The sequence below is a fragment of the Columba livia genome, chromosome 13 (genome assembly GCF_036013475.1).
Source record: "Columba livia isolate bColLiv1 breed racing homer chromosome 13, bColLiv1.pat.W.v2, whole genome shotgun sequence".
Lineage (NCBI taxonomy): Eukaryota > Metazoa > Chordata > Aves > Columbiformes > Columbidae > Columba > Columba livia.
In genome coordinates this window covers 8749534-8772647 of record NC_088614.1, presented here as the reverse complement: position 1 = coordinate 8772647, position 23114 = coordinate 8749534, and the positions used below count along the sequence as shown (strand labels likewise).

The following is a 23114-nucleotide window of genomic DNA, read 5'->3' as shown; positions in this document are numbered from 1 at the left end:
ATCACCACCTGACCACATGAATAACAACCTGTGTTGCTGCTATAACCATACTAGTATAGCTGTAAATACATTTTCCTATAGCTCATCAAATAAAATAATGTCCATATCTGTGTGGCTTGAGGAATGAAGCATTCGAAACCTAACCTCAGAAATAAAACCAGTAGCCCACAAACAGGAGAATAAAATGCTAAGCACATCGTCTCAGCCAGGAAAAAGGTTATTATTAAATGTTTTCATATTTATATATATTTTTAATCTAGAAATAGGTTCAAAGTATCAATCAGAGCTATGTTCTGGCTCATCTCCCAGCATTGCTTGCTGCAGTAATTTTATTTGGTATACATGTGGAGAGAAAACACAAAAGGTCTTGGCATTTGAAAGACTGATAAAACTTAATTTGTAAGTTTGTCTGATAAACACTTCAAACATATCAAAATGCAGGAAAACATATTAAGCTTGACAAACAATATGGTTAAGGCACTGTAAAGGAAACTCTCCCAAGCAAATCGAGCCTGCCTGCCCACCAGAGATGGCTTATTCCAGAAAATTCAGGTCTGACCCAGAGCACACAAACACACCGGGAAGGCTCCAACTCCTTTTAATAGGCTAAGGAGCCAGTTTGCAGGCAACAGACTAAGAAGCTGTTCTAATTATCCTCCTGTACTAGAATCCTTGTTTCTTTATGGTTACTGCTTTATTCAAAGGAGGAGGTGGGGGAGAGATGTAACTGTCTTTTAAAAAGCAGTTTCAAACAAGTGCATAGCGGGTGTTGCTGTTGTGCTGGTGTTAAATTCTGTAATAAACTGGGGGTGATTTGATTTGACTTTCATGATATCTAAGGGAAATGAAAATAAAGTCTGCAGGAAATGTGTCAATTCCTCATACAAATCGAAATAGAGTGATTGTTTCTGTAACAATAACATAGTTTGCCATAAACATTTCTATTGGGAAAGCATTATTGTACTATGATCACTGCAGCTAATAGCATTAGAAAATATACATATAGCAGTGGAAATTAATGCAGTTAAGGACAGAGAAATGGTACCTGGGAGGAGGGGTGGGATGGTGCCTGTACATGAAGCTGTGTGCAGACTGTGTACAGACAGAGGTTCCAGGTTAAGAAACTTTAAAAAAAATAAAAATCAATGAACAGATTTCTCCGTGGAATCAGAAGGGAAACATAGGAACAGTGAGAAAAATAAGACATTACCAAAATGCAATTTTTAAGGTATTATTCCTTCATCTGCCTTTTGCAGAATAAAGAGAAATACCATTTCTCTTCACTGGTGATTTAGGCTTCCAGCCATTTATCCTGGTTTGTTCTGCATGTCTGAATAATGGGAAGCATAATGAAATATATGAAAAAGAAAGGAAACCAAACAAAACTGTTCAGGCTCTGTAGTTATGGTGTAATTCTTTCAGCCTTCAGATTTTCCAGGAGCAACAGCTAGCAAATGCTTTTATATTGCACATTACACACTGATTAGCAAAGCCTTCTGGTCCGTAAAGTATTTTTTGTTTGTTTTAGAAACATGCAGGTATTTTATGCAGAAAACCAATTATCTCATGCTGAATTATGAAAAAAATGGGACCCTGCGCAGACAAGACACTGGTTTTCTGAATGGAAAATGTATCAGCTGTGTGTCACCTGATGCTCACAACACCCAGAAATCTGAAGAGGCATTTCTATAAGCTAGAAGACCCATGAAGCAGAGGATGGGATGGACAGGATACTGTGTGAATTACCACAGTCTGCCTCAAAAAAGATCATTAGGGCTTTCTGCATGAGCCATCTCCAATATAAAAATATCTTTGAAAATGAGTATTTTCAAAAGAAGAGCAAGGAAATTCAGACGCACTCAGGCACGGTGGCAGTAGTCAGGAGGATGTGGTCTTCTGGAGATCTCCTGGTGTTTGAGAAAAAGCCATAACCAATACAGGTGAGAAAGCAAAAATGCATCTTAAATTGAGGACAGGCAAAATGTTATTTACTTTTATATTCTGGCATCAGTGCCCCAGCCAACAAATCAGCTGTCCTAAAATGTACTAAGTCCTTACCAAGGAAAAAAGAGAAAACCAACAATATTCCAGCCTACAACAAAACATTCTTTTTACCTCTAGCACTTCAGCTGGGCATCTCAGCAGGATCCAACCACACTGAGACACACAGTTGTCCTTACTCTTCCCTTCATAAACTTCTTGGTACGAGTTGTTGAGAACGGACGAGCTCATAACATAATTGCTCTGCCTCTGCAGTTCCTCTGCTTGCCTGCAGATATTAATAAATAGCTTCTGTAAACAGCTGTGGCTTCTCAGGAGCCACTGAATCCATAAGAACTTCGGCCAGCTGAGAAGTTTAATTTCTGTGTTTTAGTGGTGCCATGCTGGTACCTTTTACAGCTGTAGGATTCACTGAAGCATTACAAAAGTTGCATTTAAAGAGGAGAAGACAGATACAGTAATTCTGCAATACCACAGAGCACCAGCCATGGCTGTAACTGCCACCAGGAGCCCACGTCCCAACCTCCAGCCCCACTGATCAGAACCAGGGTTTAGAGATTTGTGTAACATACCTTGCTTAACAGAAGTACAAAACCAGCCCAGCACTGGACACCTGAGGCTGCTCTACCAAAGTCTAAATGGATAAATGTTGCATTTCCTCTCTAAAAGGAGAGCAAAGGAATCAGAGGTTTCTGTAAAGATGCTGGAACAGTTGTTCCTCAGTCTTCCTGGATTTCAGAGCCTTCCCTGCCGAACTGCCAGCTGCGTAACTATGTTTAAATGCAGATATCTCTCCTATTTCCAAATTTACTTTTTAATAACATAATAATTCCATTCATCTCTCTCCCCAAAAACTTACTTCCATAGCCATCCATTTTATTTTTGAAGCAACCTGCATTACAGCATTTCATGCTGAAAAAGTCACTTTTTCTTTTCTGCTTAAAAAAAAGCCATTATTAGGCTGAGACACAAAATTCATCCAAAAGAAGAAACAACAACAAAAAAAAGTGCCTGTTGCCTCATTTTAATTTCAAAACAGTCATTCCATTGTATCAATATTTCTTTAAAAATAAAAAGCTTTCCCAAATTATGACCTTCTGCTGCCTCACTCTTAGCTGCTTCATGGCTGAGTTACAGCCTTGAGAGAGAAGAGAAAGGAAAGGAAAAAAAAAAAAACAGCTTATTACAGAAAAATTGGTATAACCTCCATTCCAGCAGCACAATCAGTTACTCCAGCTATTATTGTGACTAATAATCATGTTATTATGAATTAATAGGGGCAAAAGACAGGTGGTGAGAAATGCAAAGAAAACTGTGTACATAAATATCCATCACTATCAGTGGATGACAAACATAAAATTAAAAAAAGGTATATAATGGGAGACAGATCTCTATTTTAAAGGCTGCTATTAATTCAATTTTAGTTCAGATGGACAAATATTGATTAATACTTATGGCTAACACACTTACATGGGTAACTTCAACAGCAGTTGGCCTCATGAAACCCAGGGGAGAGAAAACCATTAGTGCCATCCTGGGTTGGTCATCTGAGAATTTCCTTTCCTTCTTTTCCTTTGAAATGCAACAGAAAATAGTGTACAGCTGGGAAGGATTCCCAGTGACAAATGTTACATTTAGAGCTGTCATAAGCATATACTTTCCAGCATCACTCTCCAGTGTGTGCGAAACCTCCTGAAGGCCTCCTTTGTATGCATTAAGTACCAGAGAAAGTTGACCTGAGATGAAAATATCCTGCCTTGAATCTTTTCATGCTTCCAGACATCAAGATATACAGTCAGATTGGGTCAAAGAGCGGGGGCTATAAAGAAAAATCCTGATCTTTTTATCATCCTATAGTGCCTAGAAAATTAATGTATCCACAAATAGTGGAAAGTTTAAAAGCTGCCTAGTAACTTGCTGTAAAATTTAAAATTCTGTCTACTAGATGCCACGCATACCTGTTCACTACTTTCAAACAATTCCTATTTTCACAATGCATATATATGCAAAGAAGTCATATATTTTAACACATGGTCTTTCCATTCCTATGACATCAACAGATAAGCAGTAAATTCCATCAACCTTCCTTTCAGAAAACAAAACATATATCAACAAAAGGACATCACATAGTCATCCTCCTCCTTATAGCAGTTTTTTTCCAGGATTCTGACTTTCAGAGTTACCTAATCCTCAGTAGCTTCAGCTGAGTTCTGAAAACTCAGCTCTTCTGAAAATGAGACAAACAAAAGGAGCATCCCTTTGGTTTCAAAAGGTTTGTTATAACCCCAAAAGAAGTACAGGTTCCACTTAGGGTCTCTGTAAGGATACCAAGATGTGATGTTGCTGGATTTTTGTTACAAGCAAAGTCAGATTGGCTGAATCATTCCACAGTGGCATTCCTTTCTAGAGTCTCTGGGCTTTTTCGTATTTCAAGTTGAAAAACAGTCCACATTTCATATCCTCTTACTATCAAGAGAAATTCTGCAGTTGGGTATAAACTGGCAAAAAGACATCCAACAACCATTAGTTTTTCGTTAAGTTTTCTTGAATAGACCTCAACCATTCCAGTCTGAATGCTAAAAAAGTATATGTTTGGTGGCTACATTTCCAAGAATATACACTTTATTTTTCAATTCAAAATGATTTTCCAGTTCAAAATGCTGATTAGTTAAGATTTTTATAATTACTTAAAGGTAACCTAATGCATAGCAGATAAACTACGACTTCAAATGATAATTTCTCAGTTTACTAAAGAAATGCCAAATTTCCTTTGACAACAGGGTCCTTTTAGAAGATAACCAAATTAATTTATTTTCCTACTTTTACAATATCAAACCATACATTTAGAAATTCATTATTTGCATATATGAATTTGATTAAAAAAAAAAAATAGCAGAAAGCCTGGGAAGAAATACAGCTTTCTCCAGCTTTAAAGAATTTTGGCACACATTTGAAAAAGGAAGACATATGAGTTTCATATGTACTGGCATTTAGACCTGATCCAAAACCTGTTTAAGTAAATGACTAATTTTAATGGATAAAAGGGGCTATGAAATTTATTCTTTATTACAACGTTACTCTCCAATTGCCTTGTATGTCACACTGGTATGAATAGAATTTCAATTGCATCTTGTTTCCTTGCAGTTGCTGACTACTCCCACAACACTGGTTCAAAATTATCAGTGCATGAGATACAGAAGCTCTGCTTCTTCATAATTTGGTAAAAAAGAAAAATCTAAATTGTATGGAGACATTTATATCCTGTCCCTGTTCCCTTGCCCTTTCTCTCCTCTCTGTGGGATGTTGCTGTGCTTCCATTCCATCTTTGAGAACTGAAAAGCTCAGACTAAATAAAGGGAAAAACAGAAACCCTGAAGAGAAAACACCTGTGGTCTTTATTTGTGAGCTGTAACCATCACCAGAGAGCGGGGGAAGTATTTCTATGCAATATAGTCCCAAACAATGCAGCTTTCCTCAGTTTTCAGATAACATATGTTACCAGAGGATAATCTCATCTGATGTTCTCCTTTTCTTCTCTGATTTTTCTTTTTTTCTTATAGGTTTCTACTTCACAAGCATTTAGTAGCATCAGGTTCAGAAACATTACTTATAAGGAGAGAAATCCTGGCTTTTGCTTAGCCTTCCCCAAATAAAAACCAGTAGTGACCCTCTCTTTCTGACCTTCTGATAACAGTGTTGGAAGTGAAACACAGCTCGAGCTCCAGAGGACCGCTGGCCTTTGTCATGTTGCACGCTTCAGTCAAGCCACAGCCAGGTCTGTACACGTCTATGTTCTCACCATGGAGATTTTTCAGCAAACAAGCTGGTTCAGTTAAAAGCAGCCCAAACCCTGCCTCTTTTTTTTTCTACTGAAATACCACTCACGTCACTGCTCTTCCAAACTAATTGTCAGTGTCAGTCACTACCTACAGTCAGGATGAAAAGCGTACTGCGGAATCAATAATAACAGGATCCATGTCGAGTCACAAATGAAAAGCCTCTTACCTCAGAAAAATCAAGGACCAACTCTCTCAGGCTCCTTTCAACTCAGCCAAAGGGAATAATTCAAGGCCCAGGTGTGCAGTGCTGGTGAAGGGAAAGGAAATGTGCTCGTTATATGAAGCAGGTGTTGAATATTGTCATAACTGAAGCCAAGTTAATAACATTCTAATGAGCAGTAATAAAGATTCAAAAGCAATAAAAAAGGAGAAAATAATCTCTCGAGTAATCATGCTGTGCTTAATATACCTGGAGAGCAAAGGGCATTATTGAATGGGGGAGGAGGAGAAGAGTGCAGCAGAGAGAAAGGTGTGAGCAAAGAGTGCTCAGCACAGTTTTTCACTGGGAAATAGTGAAAACTGACACTCTCAAGAAGGCTGCAAACTCAAAATTTTGAAAAAGTAGCGGATTTCCTACTACCGGCATACAGCATATTTGTGATCCCCAAAGCCTCCAGTGATAGCTGGCATAAACAAAAATAATTCAATATCCGCTCTGTCTCCTTTGATGTTTTGTTCACAACCAAATAATTCACATAGTCTGAGCCCAAACAAGTATAAACACACATCTTCACAACTGTGTGTCTGAAATATCACCGGATAATAACCAGGGAATATGAACAAGATATGTATGCAGAGGCTTTGTACTGTTACTATCTGCATACAATCTGAAGTAGGGGTTATTTGGGTAAAATATCTTTTACATTAATTTTCATTCACAGTAAAAATAAGTCAGTTCTGTCTATATGCAGGTTTTAAGGGGGAAAGTCAATAAAATGGGAAAGCAAGGCATTACTTGCCTAATTTGTCCAAGTGCTATTCTGAAGTATACACGCGACTCAAAACTACACATTCTCACAAAGGACTATGGTGTTTCAGGATTTAAAAATACACATAATCTCAATGTATCTCAGAATTGGACTATTTTTGTAAATATGGAGACTTACAAAGACCTCTCCACTTGAGAAACGTTTGTGTTGCTTGGTGAAAAAGTGCACAGATGGTTCTGAACAGAATATTCTAACACGAGCCTTTGCCTAGTGCCAGCTACATATCGTTTGTGTTTCCCTGCCTCACATACCTGCCCTGTCTCACTGTTCTGGCACAGATACATCATGGTCCACACGTCTCTAATTTTGGATGGAAACCCAGACTGTGGTGCACAATAGACTAATCCAGAAGACAAACACCAAAATACATATTTATCTAAAAAAACCCTCCAAATTGTAAAAGCAGAATGCTTAGCCACCAGGTTGTAAAGAATGGTATCTGGACATCAGTGACAGGTTTTAATCTGACATTGTTTTAACCCACAAGGTAAATTCTGTGGCTTGTCTTCCATTTGCACTTCATGAACAAAAGTTCAGTTTGTCATTAAAGCAAATGCAAATGAACATGTCCACACAGGTCTCCTGTGGGGTCAGAAGACTATCTACTCTTGTGCAGAGGGCAGGCATTTTAAAGAGGCTCTGGTGGTATTTCATGGATTTGAGCCAGTTTTGGATCATGACCTATAAGAAAATACGTCTATTCTAAAAGTGGAAGGGAGGGAGGAGCGGAGAGGCTGTTGTTTGGCTTTGTTCATTTTGTAACTCTCATATTTCTACTCCCGTGAACAAATACTCTGACGTCTCGAGCTGGCAGTGAAAAAGAACCATTTTCCCCTGTAAATAAAAATTGGTTCTTCTTTCTTGCTGCAGGAATTAATTTGATTTGTATGTTGTCTGCACAATTTGAACAGTGTTAAAAAAAGCAGAGCAGTCTGCTTCACTGAACCTGGCATCCATATACCACCTGTTATAATAAAAGTTACATACTTTTGCAGTAATTAATGCACTTAAAATTTAATATGTATATGTTTCAAACCTTCCTTTCAGCTCTGATTTCTCCAGAGACTGCTATTTTTATCCTCAATGTATTGCTGGTAATAACAACAAAGAAACCACTGCACTGATTTAATGCTCTGACTCCTGGCTAGCATATAATATAACAAGACAGCTTTCTTTCTCTGCTATTTTAGATTTTTTCATATCAGCTCCCTGCAAAAATCCCTAAGCTTTCTCTGATCAGAGTTTCGAAGTCTTGAATATAGGTCTTTCTCAGAAACTTCAGGGAGAAATCAAGATGTCCAGAACTTCTGGAAATCAAGATATTGTGTTTACCTTTGACTTTTTAGTGTAATTCATCAGGTAAGCAACTGGAACCAACCTCTGCACCAAACCTCATCCTGATCCCTGCACAAAGCCAGCAGTACAATGTGAGCCTGATGTACCTTCGATCTCAGGGCACCAACTCCAAAGCCCTGGTTATGTGTAATGCCTATTTCCCCATGGAAATGCCCAAATCCCATGCACCGTATGAGTTAGAGGGGCAGTTTCAAGTCCCTGTTCCAACTCCTTTTGCCTTGCTGCTTGATTTTAACTGGACGGATCTGAAAAGAAACTTTAATAATAATTCGGTGTTCGGTCAACAACTGCTTGGACAGAGGAGGCGTGAAATTGCATGCACAATTTCTTTATGCTTAGGTCTTTGCCTCCTCTTAGCTCAGTGAACTTTACTCTTACTATTCTAAGTGTCATTATATTGCCATTATCACTAAAGCAAAATACTTTTTCATAACTGAAGAATGATTTAGGAACTAAATAGCTTGACATGGTGTCATATTTTATCCTAACACCTTCTAAAGATGCCAATGGACTCCACATACTCATTTTCCAAGAAACTAGACAAAAAGTGACAGCAAAAATGTTTAAAGATAAATGAACCCACTAGAAAAAACCATTACAATAAAGGTAAATGTAATTGTTTTTAAACCCAATGTTTTTGTTAGATAAATTCAACATTGGACAGGCTCTTTAAAAATCAATTTGCACTTGCTTCCTCTATAAAGATTTATCCCAGAGAAAAAAAAAATCTTTTAGTATTAAAGTGCTTAAAAACTTGGCAGACTATCTCCAAAGGCATCAATTTCTAGTACTAATTACCACTAATTATTCACTCAGCAGTTGTAAGTTGCATTCAGTCCCTGAGGGTGGAAGAGAGATTTGTCTCTCTCCAGTGTAGCATATTTCATATATTTGTTTCAAGAGATTTTTACATTCAGACATCAAAATAATGTGAATGTAGCGATTTTCTGAACTTTTCTGTCTGTTACCAGGAAAGGATCAAGATTTCCTTGTGTAGTATAAAGAGTCTATATAGTCCCTCAACATCCTGCACCCAGCATGAGGGGTTTTATCCACCCCATTTCTCTGTTGTGTGCTAGAGACTGGACGTAACACATTTTTTCAGTGTCTAAGTGGATTAAATGATTACAAATTATTTCATTCTCACAATTTCAATCCAGACCAATTAAATTAGTGTTCCCTAATTTAAAGGTTCGTCTTTTTGATGGGAAATAAGACTGAATTGGACCTTTTGTTTTTGCCCTCCCCCCCAAAAAAAATAGTGATAGTAAATTAATCCCTGTGCTCTGGGAAAATATAGGGGTTTAAAATGTCAGAATTTCCCAGCTTGCCTTTTTAAATAACTTTCATATCTCTGTCCTTTGTCACATAACCAAATAAGGACTAGAGAAAAAAAAAAATCAGGTTTCCTGATGCAAGCAGGAAAGAAAATGGAGCTGACTAGAAAAGCTGCTGAGAAGAATATTAATGCAGCATGATACCCCCTCTGCCCAAGAAAAAAAAGATAGATATATGTGTGAGAGAGAAGCAATAAAGGGTCAGTAATAAAAGAAATATATCACTTGTAGAATTGACTAGGCTTTACTTGAGATTTATAATCCATTCAAACTGTAGTAATTTGTGACTCCTGGAGACAGACTGCCTATTAGACATGATATTTTTGTAGGGCACCACCCAGAAATAAAATACATTAAGTGCGTGAGCTAACTCGCTCTTCCCTTGCGTTATTTTAAATAATAGTCTTTGTACCAGAATTTTTTATTTAATGCCATTAGCTACCAGTCAACGGATGACAAAAGCAGGCAGGAGGGGTTAAGTGACTTGCTCCAAAATTACAAAGCACGTCAGAAGTAGAATTTGCCTGAATCCTTAAGGCTCCTAATTTCTACACTCAGACTGGCACATAAGCTTCCAGGTGTATCTATAATTTTCTTGGATCTACAGATCCGTGCAGTCCTACTTCTTGTATCACCAAACACACTCTCTCTGAAGAGGCTGATGGCAGCGTGGCATGAGTTCTGTTATCCATGGGATGGACAGGACTGTGCTTGGACATCTCCAGGCTTCAAGTGGCAACGAGTATTTTGTACAAACTCTTACACAGCCCTATGTTGTCAAGGTTGTGATTTCCTGATATAATAAATCAAAGCCTTAGCTGATATAAATTACCGGAGCACCACTGACTGCCCTGGAGCAGAGATGATTTACAACTGCAGAAATTAGATCCACTGGCTATAGTGAAAGTATTTGCAGATTATGGGACCCTTTAACATGACTAAAGGCACATCTAATACCTGGATATATAAAACAGCAGGTTTATTAGCTTGGACTCAGTGTTATATTAATACAGTAACAATGTCTGGTAAGCTTAGACCAAGGTAGAACAAGCTTATGTATCCTTAGAACTTGCAGAGGTCAAACTTTAGGTAAATGTTCTCTAAGTTTGTCAGAACTCCATTTTAAAGCTCAAATTCACTGCTTATTCATAGGTCTCATGAGTTATATAGTTAGACTTTAATAAGAAAATGAACAAATAAAATGGGGATGAAAGAGCTGAGAAACTTCACAATTTCTAGTAAATGCTAAAATTTAATTCCTCAATATAATTCATAGCATCCTGCAGAAATATAAGTGGTTGCATGAAACCATTGCCTTCATGTGGCATTTGCAAAGGAGGAGTTTAAAAGATCTGATACCTGAGTTTAATGCAATTTGGGGTTTGTTTTTTTTGTTTTAATTTTTTATCTTACTCTCTTTACCTCTCAGCTGTTTGAACAAATGTTTTAGAATAATCCTTGTTTTGCTCTTCCCCTTGGCTAAGAGGGAAAGATGTCTTGCCTTGTTAATTAGGATGTTTTATTAATCATTTTACTAATAGGAAAGGACCATAAGTGACTCTTGAGGGTTTTGAAAGTCCTTATTGAAAGAAAAAAAGGTGGGATAATAATCCCCTAGGGATATAAGTTTGGTTTTTTTTTTTTTTTTTTTTTCTGCATTCTATTATTTAATTAGAGTCCTGTACTTTTGTTTCTGGTCAATGTGAATAAATTAAGGTAATTAAATTCAGAGTATTGCACTAGTTGAACTGACAATTCCACTTGTGCAAACTGAAAGTAGAAATTTGCTAAAAATAGAAATCAGTCATAGGAAGTTGTTCTTCTATTGTGTTTGTGGCTTTCCTTAGCAACATTTTAGTTTTCTGTAGGACCTTAATTTGTTTTCTTTGAAAGCCAGACTTCTGCACATTTTGTCTGCCCAACAAATACAGCTTGCAGGGAGTTAATTATTTTAAAATAACTTTTCTTTATTTCTTTTTTAAATAGATGTTTCTTACACAATCTCGTCTCCCTCTCTATTGAGCAATCTAAAGGATTTCATAAAGGATCAAACTTATAAAAGTAGGTAAATTGCATACAATCCCTAAGGACTTGAATGACAAAGATACAATTTAACTTGGTGTTTAGGGCTGTGGGGAGTTTCTCCGAAAACAGCGAACTGTAGAAAATAATTTGAAAGTACCATAACAGAGGCAATTTAGCTGATACTGACATGACACGCAATTAAATAAAGCTTCTCGAGGACCTAATTAAAATCTACCATAATTTTTGGCAAGAGTTGTGCGAGATCAAATATTTGGGATCTGCAGATTCCTGGCTGTTTCTACATTAGAGGGTTAAGAAAGGGCTCAAGAAAAGACTTTGCTGCTTTGCCACAGCCCGTTAGTCCAGCTGCGGTTCAGTCATAAAGTGCGTGCATTGCTCCATGGTTGGTGCAAACAGTGGGGATGTCGGATGAGTCTGGACTTGAAAATAGGTTCAGAATTGGCCTATTTGAAACAAGTAATGTTGATATACACACACAGACGCATGTAATGATGAGAAAACTGAGAAAACCATATGTATTCTACTTGTACGTTAATTTTTGCGAGGAAAAAATACTGTAAATGTCTGATTCCCTCCAAAATAAGCATTTCAGTGATTCTCATGAAGCTTTCTCTAGACTGACAGATATTTAATAAAGCATGCAAGGGTGCTTGGGAAAAACAAAACAAAACAAAACAAAACAAAACAAAACAAAACAAAACAAAACAAAACGTGAGAAATTCAAGGCACTAAATTCTGCATGAAATCCAGAAAAAGTTTACAGAAGAATTTGATTAATCTGGGTCTGTGTAAAAAAAGTTCAAGTCGTCCAAATGGAAACAGGAAACATTTGTCCCTAAATCAACAAATAATCCACAGTTAAGTCCAAGTGGCAAAATCAAGAATGGAACCCCCAAAATCTGTTTCATGCTCCATTGGGCTAATCAGTAGATAGCATTGCTTCACATCAGTAACAGCTGGCTTTGGGGAACATTTCTATTGAAATTTGCATAACGAGATATGTTTACACTTTCAGTGAACACCATTGAGGCTCCATATCCAGAAACAGCCATAAGAATCAGCAGAAATATGTTCTCAAGGTATAACAATGTGCACCTTAAAATAAAATGGAGATCTACTTGTGGTCCATACAGTCTTTTTCTCTTGGAAACTCATAATGACTAGTGATAGTCGATTAAAGATTTTTAATTTCCACTGCATATATGGATAAAAATGAAACTCCGCAATTCCTTCAGAACACCTGTGTTTGTACTGAATCTTCAAAGTGCTGCCAAAACAACTACTATTATGTCAGTATATGGAATTAAACTCCTCTGTGACACTCATCAAATTTTAGCAGTGGCCTGAGCTTAGGAGGAAAAAAAAAAAGCCAAAATCCAAAGAGGATTCATCAACCCACTGCAGGGAAATACTAAACCATGAAAGAGGTGTGCATCTCAAGAGAGAGCCCAAGTGCCAATACAAGCAGCATTTCATCTGGATCAGTGATGAACTCTAATGTGTGAGAAAAGCTATTAGTCAGGCCCAGCAAAAAACCTGATCTTTAAAATGTCTTTAGTCAAGCTGATTCCAAACAATTCTCCTTCCCTTTCTTTCTTCATTTTTATTACATTTTATGAACAAATAGCAACAAATAGCTTATTTTAGTTCTGTGGCAAGTGTAAGTAATTAATCATTTTTTTCACTGGCTGTAAAATATTTCAAGGGTGTGTATATGGACAGGAAAACAGTATATCCCCAGGGAGAAGAGCATTTTCATAAAGATTCCAGCAAAGAAGACATCAAACACAAACCCAAGGTAAACACGTCTTTATCCATTACAGGGTCTTGCTCACGCCGTGAGGAGACAGAGGACACCACTCACCATTGCCAACCTCCTGCTCATTGGAGATCGAGCAGCTGCTGGTGCTGGCAGCAAACATATGAGAACTGGTTATTTGGCTTATCTGAGCTCATCCATATTAATACCTTGTTTCCACAGAGCAAAATTTAGGTGCTTCTTGAAAATGCCCTTGGTGTCATCACCTCCTAAACCTTGCCAGGTAGTTCGCTCCAAACATTTATTACTTTCAGACAGAAAAGATGCTCCCTTGTGTCCTTATTTCAATTTAAATTCCATTTGTGCTCTTTTGTCAAATTTTCTGCATTGAGTTATGAATAATGCTGACATTAGCTCTACCATTATAGAGTTTGAGCTCTTTAATTAGATTCCCTTATTCAACTTTTTTTTTCTGAGGTTAAGGTTTTAAACTTTGTCTTCATAACTCATTCTTTTAAAGCTGAAAGCAACAATGTCAATGCTTTACTCTCATGTTCCTCTGTTTTCAAGTGGCATAATATCCTGTCCCATGCATTGACTGGAACCGACTGCTTTGATTGAGGGCTGGCCACCCATTGTGCAATGACTGTCACGCATACTACAGAATTTCCCCATGATTCAGCCAAGTATTTGATCTGCCCTTTTATTTGTCTTACTTTAGATATGCGTACTACAATATATCCTCATTTCTGCATGCCTAAAAGCTAGCTCTGATCTCAGGACACCCTGTTCTATTGCTCTCACAATCCACAATAATTTTACATCGTGCAGAATTTGAAATCTTTTTGCTTTCCCCATCACTTCTGTTTCTCCTATACATAAAAAGCCACCTTAAAAATCCTCACTGATGGTGCAAGGAAAGAGAAGTGCCAGGAACCATCACAGTGGTTTTGGGTCTTTTAAATTAGTTAGAACCAGCTGCAGTTTAAGAAATACCAATAAAGATTCCACTTAAGTACATATCATTAAGTACTCCTAAGGAGTCTTGTGAAGGACCCAATTACAAGTTCACCTTTAAAATATGCAAGTCCTACTGCTTCCATTTGGCAGAGGGTAGGTATTGAAGTACTAAGGGCTAAGAAAAACAGAGTCATATCTGAAGGGCAACTCTCCGTTTCTGAATTCTCAGCCTTACCCAATTGAAAATAGTGCATCCGTGAAAATACAAGTCTCATTTGCTGTATCTGCTGTCTCAATACCAAGTATGAATTCGTTGTTGTCATTGCTTCTGTCTTTTTACCTGGATGTGAATTTTTGAAGCTCAGAGAACAAATCATTCCTGTCATAGGAAGCTTTCTCAAGGACACCTTAAGATGTAGGCAGTAAGACACATTCGTGTCTCAATATGCTGGAAGTAATGCATGAAAATTTCTTTTTGTGGAGAATATAACTGAGTCATTTCACTGGTCTGTCCATGAGCTCTTGTAGGCAAGACGTTCCTCTACACTATTAACCCCCCAGAGGTTTATATCTTGGTAAGTGATGCCAAGACAAGATAATGTCCAGCCTGTAAAAGATTTGATGAAAATGATTCTAAATGGTAGGTAGGAAGAACGAATTCGTTAGGCTGTTTTCTAAATTTTAAAAAGATTTGGGAGGGGGAGAGGGAGAAGGTTAAACTATACTATCCATTTTTTTTTACTGTTGAAATCGCTGAAGAGGCATGGATTCAGTATGTAGGAAAGACAGTATCCCAAAAATCAAATTGCAGTATATTGTCTATTTCAAAGCAACTTCTCAAGTGGAAATTAATCTTCCATTTCTATTAAAAGGTTCCCTGACAGTTTGAGAGAAGGAAAAAACACAGTGTAAAATGATATCCTAAATCCCCCCAAACAGACATTAACAATAATGATAAGGGACAAGCCCCAGTTTACTGGCAGAACCAAGGCAGCTGAAAGGGTGGGACATCAGCCCGTCTGTGACTGCTGCCTCCAAGATGGATGTTCAAAGTGGTGACACAAACCAGAACAGTCCCTTCGGCAGCTTGAAAAGCAGGGTGGAAAGCCAGAGTCCATCTGTGACCAGAAGCCTCACCATGTAAATCAATTTGTATTCATTATAACCAAATCCTGCTTCTTAGCTGCCAGGACACATGTCAGGAAAGGAAATAAATCCATCAAGGAGAAGAAAAAGCCAGGGTGTGATTTCTTTCTAAGGAAAGAGATGAGAGGCTACATTTCCTTTTTGTGACAGTGAATAGACCTGTAGTGACATCTCCAGAATTGTACCCCCCTGCAAAACAGCTGATTTTGGCCCTTCATATATAAATAGAGTCGAATAATCAGGTGTTACCTCTCTTCAGTACAAGGCATTTATTTGGAGGAACATTCTGGGGAACAATTATGAATAGATTAAATGGAGACAGCCTGAGCTGTAACAGTGGTGTTAAATAGGTAAATTACTGCAGAGGAGCTGGGTGTTTATGTCCCCTCAGCATTCAAGAAACTCTGTCCTTATGTGTTGATTAAATGAACAGAAGCACATGGTTTGCTCCTTGTAATGCATCCTGGAAGACACAATGTGAGAGTGTGTATTTGGGTTTCACGTTCTCACAAAGATTGAGAGGGATGTATCTGTGATATTTAGCCAGGACTTAAAACAACCTTTAGATACAGTGAAAAGGACAAAAATTCTCAAGGTATGAAAGAGAATTGTATTGAAATTGTGGCAGCTCAGGAAGCTACTTGAGATTTCTGTGCTGAGAGCAAAACAGCTATTGCAAAGCCACAAGATATATATGTAGGGGGATGAGTTCTTTACATGGCTACTTTGTTTCACTTAGAAATTTTTTCTCTTTTCAAAAGCTTGTGATTCTAGGCTCTCTTCTAATCCGACCTAACTCTAGAATTTGAAAAGCCCTTTTGGTGTTCTTGGTTCGCTTGCTTGTAGGACAAGAGGGAACGAGATTCAAGGCAGAGCCCATCCCCTCATGATAAGTCATGAAATAACATTTTTTAAATTGTCTCAAGAGGTACAACTGGTTTGCTACCAGCAAAACCTTCCTTCCTGTCACAAGCTCCTTCGCATAAGTGAATAAAAATACATGCAAATCTGTCAGAGCTGACTTGCCCCAGAAGGCATATGGCTTTACCCTCAGCCACAGGCATGTACCATGCGAACCCCAGCCTGGGGCCATTCTGGAACCTTCTGTCTGTCTCTAATTAGCACTGCACAGGTAGCTCATTCGCAGCTTCTCTAATCAATCAGTTATGCACATAGTCCTTGTGTATCCAGGCACATCATATTTGAAAGTATAATTGCCACAGCAAGACAACACAAACTAGAGACATTAACCAATCTTATTTTTCACATCCCCCTTCCAGTCGAGAATCTGAATAATTTAGTATGGGTTGGCAGCTCTTGATTACATTTTTGCACCTTATAAAATTGTCTAAATGAAATTTTAAGTAATTAAAGCAGCAAGTGAAAATGACATATCTTTGTGTTCTGCTTGCGTAGAAAAGAACATAGAAAGTGTCAGTTTTTAGTCAAGTCAGATTCTCCAGCATTTTTCTGCTGGAGCAGTGAAATGCCTGACACTGCTTCTGGCTACAAGGAGCAAGGCTGCTGATGGGAGTGAGGACTGTAGGGCTCAGCCAACACAAAAAGAGAATAATAATAATTTAAAAAATCATGACAAGTTGGCTGTATGTCAGTTTACTTGGTTGCTGGGTATAACAACAGCACTCAGCCTAATGAAGGATGAATTTCAGGGGAAGAGAGGATCCACTTGGCAGAAGCATCTATATTATGGGTTATTCAGACCTGAGTCTATCCAGGGAATTGAGGAAAAGTGTAATTCCTGTAACTGGTATAGCCTTAAAAAGGCCCATGCAAAATGTCGTTCAATGGGAGAAACTCCTGGTACATCTCATCAACAAGCTGCACCCAACCTTGTTATTGTAGCTCCTCATTTCGGCAGTAAATTTATTAGCAAGGGGGGCTTGTCTTCTATGTCTGCAAAGTGGTATGGGAGGAAATGGTATTAGATAAGTAAAATCTTAATAATTACTGTTTATAAAAGTTTAGATTGTGTATAAACTAGGCAGATACCTTGGGATACTTAGCTTGGCTGGAAAGATCATTAGACGGTTTTTAAATTGTGGCTTTCCACCTTAATAACAAGAAGCAGATTTCCTTGTGGTATTTCTGCTTTTAGAAAACACATTACTAAAAAGTTAATCCGACACTTTTTTTTTTTCCTTATGTGGGACACCCATTAAATAGGATGAAAAAAGATCTTGCTTTCAGTGTAGAGATGAACTTCACCTTTCAGCTTCAAAACCCAGGGAATACAGAGAAAGTTGCAAGTGCTAAGCAGCTCCCAAAAATAGGTCCATTGCCCTTCACAGAAGGAGGAAATAGAAGATTGTAAGGGAATGAATACTTGCAAGAACTCTGAGCAGCTTAAAACCTGTTCTTTTGGATTCACCTCAGACTCCAGGAAGAGTCTGGTTTGTATTTTTATCTTCTTCACCAGGTCACACATCCATACTACACAGTCTTGGGGATTTCTGCCATCTAAATCGTCCTTCTACATAAAAGGGAAATGCATAATGTGATCAATATTTTTTATTTTGTTAGAAATTGAACTGTCCAACTACAAACAAATCATTTCTATGTGACAGGACCAAGGCAAACGAGAAAAATATTTTCGCCTACCCATTATGTCTAAAATTTTCAGGTTTTACATGAATTAATGAAAATGGAGGGAAGAATCACTTAAGACTACTAAATGAACTTGAGGAATACCTAGTAGGCCATGTCCTTGCTATTACTTATTGATTAACAATGGGAGAATTTTGAATACAGGCTGAAAAATGTTATTATGTAAAACACATGGAATCAATGTCTCCTACAACGGCAACGTGAAACTAAATTGTGGATAAAAGAAAGCCTGGATAATTTCAGATTGCAAAAGAATGATATTGTCAATAGACCCCAAGACATGTTCAAGATGCTATTGAAAAATAAATGCTAGAATCTGGACATAACTAAAAAAGTACGAAGAAATGCATAAGGACTGGATTTCATCTTGTTTTACTGAGGTCTCAACTCTTCACACAGTGATTGATACTTGGTGTTAATATAGCTTTGCAAATTGCAGTTTCTTTATTATTTGCCCTCTTAGGGCACCTTTCATTGTATGTTTTCAAGGACCATTATTGAAATTAGACTGCATAGCTATGCCTCTGCTGTAAGGCACTTAAGAACTTCTTTTTAAAAAACGACTTTTTCCTTGTTTCTCATTACTATAACCAGGTTTTCGGCTTCTTTTTAAAAGAGAGCATGTGTTTTATTAATAAGAAAGTATTCAGCAAAAATTAGTAAGTGTTGTTAACATGCTTTTTAAAAATAATTATTATAATAATAATAATTTCCAAAGAAATCCCAACAGCCACCAAAGAAAACAATCCTAAAAAGCTGTGTGAGAGAAGCTTTTCAAACAGCCCAAAGAGTTATTACCATTAAGCACTACATTAAGTCCTTCAAAATATGAATTACACACCAGATGTTAAACCTGGAAATCTAACTTAGTTACTACCTTTTTCTTATATAGAACAAATGAAAAGAAACGCAGAGAATCACAGAAGAAATGAATCCATCAGAAACTGAAGCATGTCAGCATGAAGCGCTGACATTTCAACTCAATTTTCCAAATAAAAAGAATGTTTAGAGAAGGAAAGAATTTAGGAGTGAGCGTTGAAGGAAAAGAGGCATTCATTACAAATGCCATCATGCGATGCCAGATCTGGTTAAGTACACCATGTCACTCTCTCTATACTTATGTGTTATTCAGTTTAAATTGAGCTGAGTTATGACAGCCATGAGTGGAATTTTTTATACAGTGCCACAGAAATTTTATCAGCCTCCAGAAGACCCTCACTCATCTGCCTAAAAAGCATCACAGCAGACTAATATAATACATGCAGAGGCTGGACAAGGCCGTGATGATCTAAAGAACCACACTTGACTGTTCCTGAAGAATACCTAACACATCTTGTTGAACCATAACAGAATTTGGTGGACAAAGCTGTTCACTGACTCTGAATTTCAAAATGAACATTTTTTTTTTCCCAAGCAAAATCATTCCAGCCTAACGAACTACCTTCAGAGTTCATGGACCAAGGTAATTTTTAATTTCTGACTTCCAAGAAGGTTTGATGCAAGTACCTCGGCACCATGAAGTGCGTCCCATTGCTTGCTCCCATTCCTGCTCTGCACATGGTTGTGTCTACCACAGGCTCTGGCTTTTAAAATCAGACCTTGCAGCTTGACTCATAAAGCATTGATGTGTCAGAAAAATGGGACAGAGATCACACAAGGCTGATTAATTTGTAATTCCATTGGCTGTGTCCCTCTCCTCCCAAATATGTAGACTGTAGAGAGTCACTCCATGCAGAATGTGATTACAAACTAGAGGGGAAAGCAGGGCCTGCATGGATGATGCTCACTCACCACAAGGAAAAAAAAGCAATGACTGGTACAAGTGATGGTCCTGTGTGTTTTCGTGTGTTTTGCTTGATTGGCTCTGGCAGAGTGTTCCTGTATGCATTGCCTTTTGCCATGTTCTGGGATGTGTTGCAGCACGACATCATTACGAATATACCATTGTAGCTGCTGAATATGAGGTGGTTCATTCCCACAAAATAGTGAGCATCATTAAGCTAACTTCCAAAGTATTCCACAACTCCTCAAAGAGATCAGCACATCACACAGACCTTCTTCAAAGGACCCCCCCAGGCGACACTCAGGAGTCTCCCCCATGACAGATATTGCTGCAAACAGCAGCTGCTTTGCCTCTCCCTGTATTATCTTAGAGTGAGTAAAAGTGAAAGCTATGAATCATTCCGCTATCATGAATCCAGGGATAATGAAACAAGGAATAATTAAGGTGCCAGAAGTACCATTTGGCATATATAAATTATAAGTAATTTTTGAACACTGGTTTTCGCAGCTCCATAAAACTTCTATTCTTCCCTAGTGAAATTAGGCCACTGTCGCAGCACAGAAACTGTGTAACAAATTCTCAAAACAATTATATTCTACCCATGTTTCTGTTTTGACTTGGGAGCAGCAAGGTTTCTGATGAAAGAGTGAAGTTGCTTATATGTGTTTACAGACGGCTGTCTATTTGAGTGACAGACATATGTGCTGGAGCAGTGTTAAGTGCTGTCACTTTGGTTTATGGAGCAGTTGCTTTGGGAAGATTCAATTTTAATGTTAAATAAATGAGATCAAACTAAAAATAAGTATGACAATTAGAAAGCAAACATTGTTTGCTTTTCAATTCTCGACCAATAGTAAAGCTTGAAAAAAATTGTCATGTAGATTGAGGTGTAAAGAAGACTTTAACAACAGGATCATATTCAAGTTTAGGAAGAAATGCAGCTTGTTATCAGTGGAACTGTGAGTATTTGCTTATCAGTTTGCTCAAATGAGATTACTATTGCACCTGGCATGTCTGTCTTCTACAACATCTTGTCACCTGAAGGGTGACCATCCAATATGGGGCATTTTTTGACCCAGTGGTGCAAATCCTACAGTTGATGGAGGTAAAATGATGTATGAAATAAGTGTATGTCCAGAAATATTAAAAAAAAACACTATGCCAGGAAACACATAAAATACATGAATATTTTTGTTTGCATGGGGTGGGCTGTGATCTTTTGTCTTTTTTTCCAGTCAGAAGTGATTCACAACTGTCCTCAAATCCAGAAAAAAAGATCTGCAACTTGTAATGTTTTGCAGAGGGAATATACAGGAACAAAAGCAATTAGGTGTCACTGCAAGCGGCTCTTTCCTCTTATTAAATGTATCCAGGGAAAACCAGGAAAAGAACTCTATGCTTTTCAAATGAGATTTTTTTTCTCCTTCCTTTTGTTCCTGTGGCTTCTCTTTTAAATTCCCAGTGCCCAGCTGACTCTAGCTCAAACGGTACATATATACTGAAATTAGCATACCCAAAAAGTCCTTCTAAACCAAGTATTGTGGAATTTTACAAGCAGGAAGCCTGGGAGACAGAAAGGTTCTTTCAGCAAAACAAATTCTTATATTTGCATTTTAGTTGGTCAGGAAAAAAGGAAAGAAAGCAAAACCCACAAGTGCAAGCAGGATTCAACAGCAAGTGACTGGTTTTCTACCTAAATTCAATTTTTATAAGTTTCTTACATTGTACTGAAAGAAAGATGGAAGTGTTCTCTAGACATAAGGATTACTAAATACTTTCCAAGAAAATGTTCGACAGTGTCTATCAGAATAGCCAAGATCAGAAAGAATGGATATCTTTTAAGAGTTCAATGCATAGAGGCTCAGGAAACACCTGCACTTCTCAAGGAAATCACTGAAAAATTTTGGAAATGTGTAAAAGTGCAGATGTTGAGCTAGAGTTCAGGAAGACTGAGTCAAATGGCTCAGCAAAGGCTTGTTATCTTTGCATGAAAAATCTGAAAAGAACTCATCTGATGAAGAATTAAAAGGGACTATGAGTCACCATGGTTCTGTGGAAGAAAATTTTTGACAGATTAACCTAATTTCATATCCTGGTAAAATCATAAGTGCAGTTTATCCAAGTAAAACACTTAAATTCCTACCAATGTAATGTTAGAATATTGTAATGCACAATATTCGGTTTAAATTTGATATTTCACCTTCTTAAGATAAACATTTAGTGGATTAATAACCAGCCATCTGGCAGATTTTACAAACCTATTTTCAGGGAAAGCTGTTGTGGAAAAATAAAATTTTAGTGCATCACTGCCTACCAGAATTCAGTCTTTTCATCAGTGACGCAGAATTTAATACAAAACCACAAGTGAGAGAATTGGTGGCTCCTGTAACTGTTGCTTAAGAGAAAAATTGGTGAGAAACCTGAACAGGACTGCTTGGTAAATTGGGGGAATTCAAGTGAAGGACACTTAGACACAGTCAAATGCCACTGGGCATAGCTAAACACAAGGAATGCTGCCCACACCTATCAAACAAAGGATTTATAGCCTGGAAAGAAATTACTCTGAAAAGATTTGCAGGTCAGACTGGATATGGAGGTGAAAGGATGAGTTTCCAGGATGATGCTGTACCAGAAAGAACTAATGAAATCTTTATATAAACAGAGGCAATGTGAGTAGAAACAGAAATGTGATTTTTATCTCCTCACTGAACAACCAAGAGTCCAATAGAGAAATTCTTGCATTCAAATAGATGTTGTACAATAAGGTGCTTAAGAGCTCACTCCATTTAGCTTATCATAAAAAAGAAAAAAGGTGTCTTGAGGACAAAAAAGAAGATAAAAATGCCATGTCCTCTAGTTTTTTAATCTGGTGGAGCAAAAGACAGGAAGATAAGAGAATGGAATAGAGGCGCAAAAAATTAAAATATTTTTTTTCAGCTTCAGTCTGGATGTGTCTTTACAGAATATAGTTCAGTAAAACAGCCAAAGCAGCATGGGAGAAATCCATGATCTTTCATACCAGAGATGGAAGATTTGGATCAGTATGGGCCAGGTGCAGTCATGGCTCAGATTTGACCTGCAAGGTCCTTTCCATCCAGCCGACCATCTTTTTTCCAAAGGTTGAAAACACAGGTTCCTTTAGGTACTGGACACTGCTCTAGCAGCCAAAACCTCTGTGGTTATACCTGAATATTTTGGTTGCCTCTTGTGCTTCAATAGATCAGTAAGAAACAGAAGAAAGGCAATCACCCTACACTGGGATCGGCACCTGTT

The 23114-nt window shown here is 37.7% G+C and overlaps 1 long non-coding RNA gene across 1 annotated transcript in view; it reads right to left on the bottom strand.

Moving 5' to 3' along the window:
• Positions 1–1019: 1019 nt before the first annotated feature.
• Positions 1020–23114, bottom strand: part of LOC135575353 (uncharacterized) — a 53311-nt gene continuing 31216 nt past the window's right edge. Inside the window, exon 3 of the long non-coding RNA XR_010465937.1 lies at positions 1020–6087. This is a non-coding gene — a long non-coding RNA (uncharacterized LOC135575353). The remainder of the gene's footprint in view (positions 6088–23114) is intronic.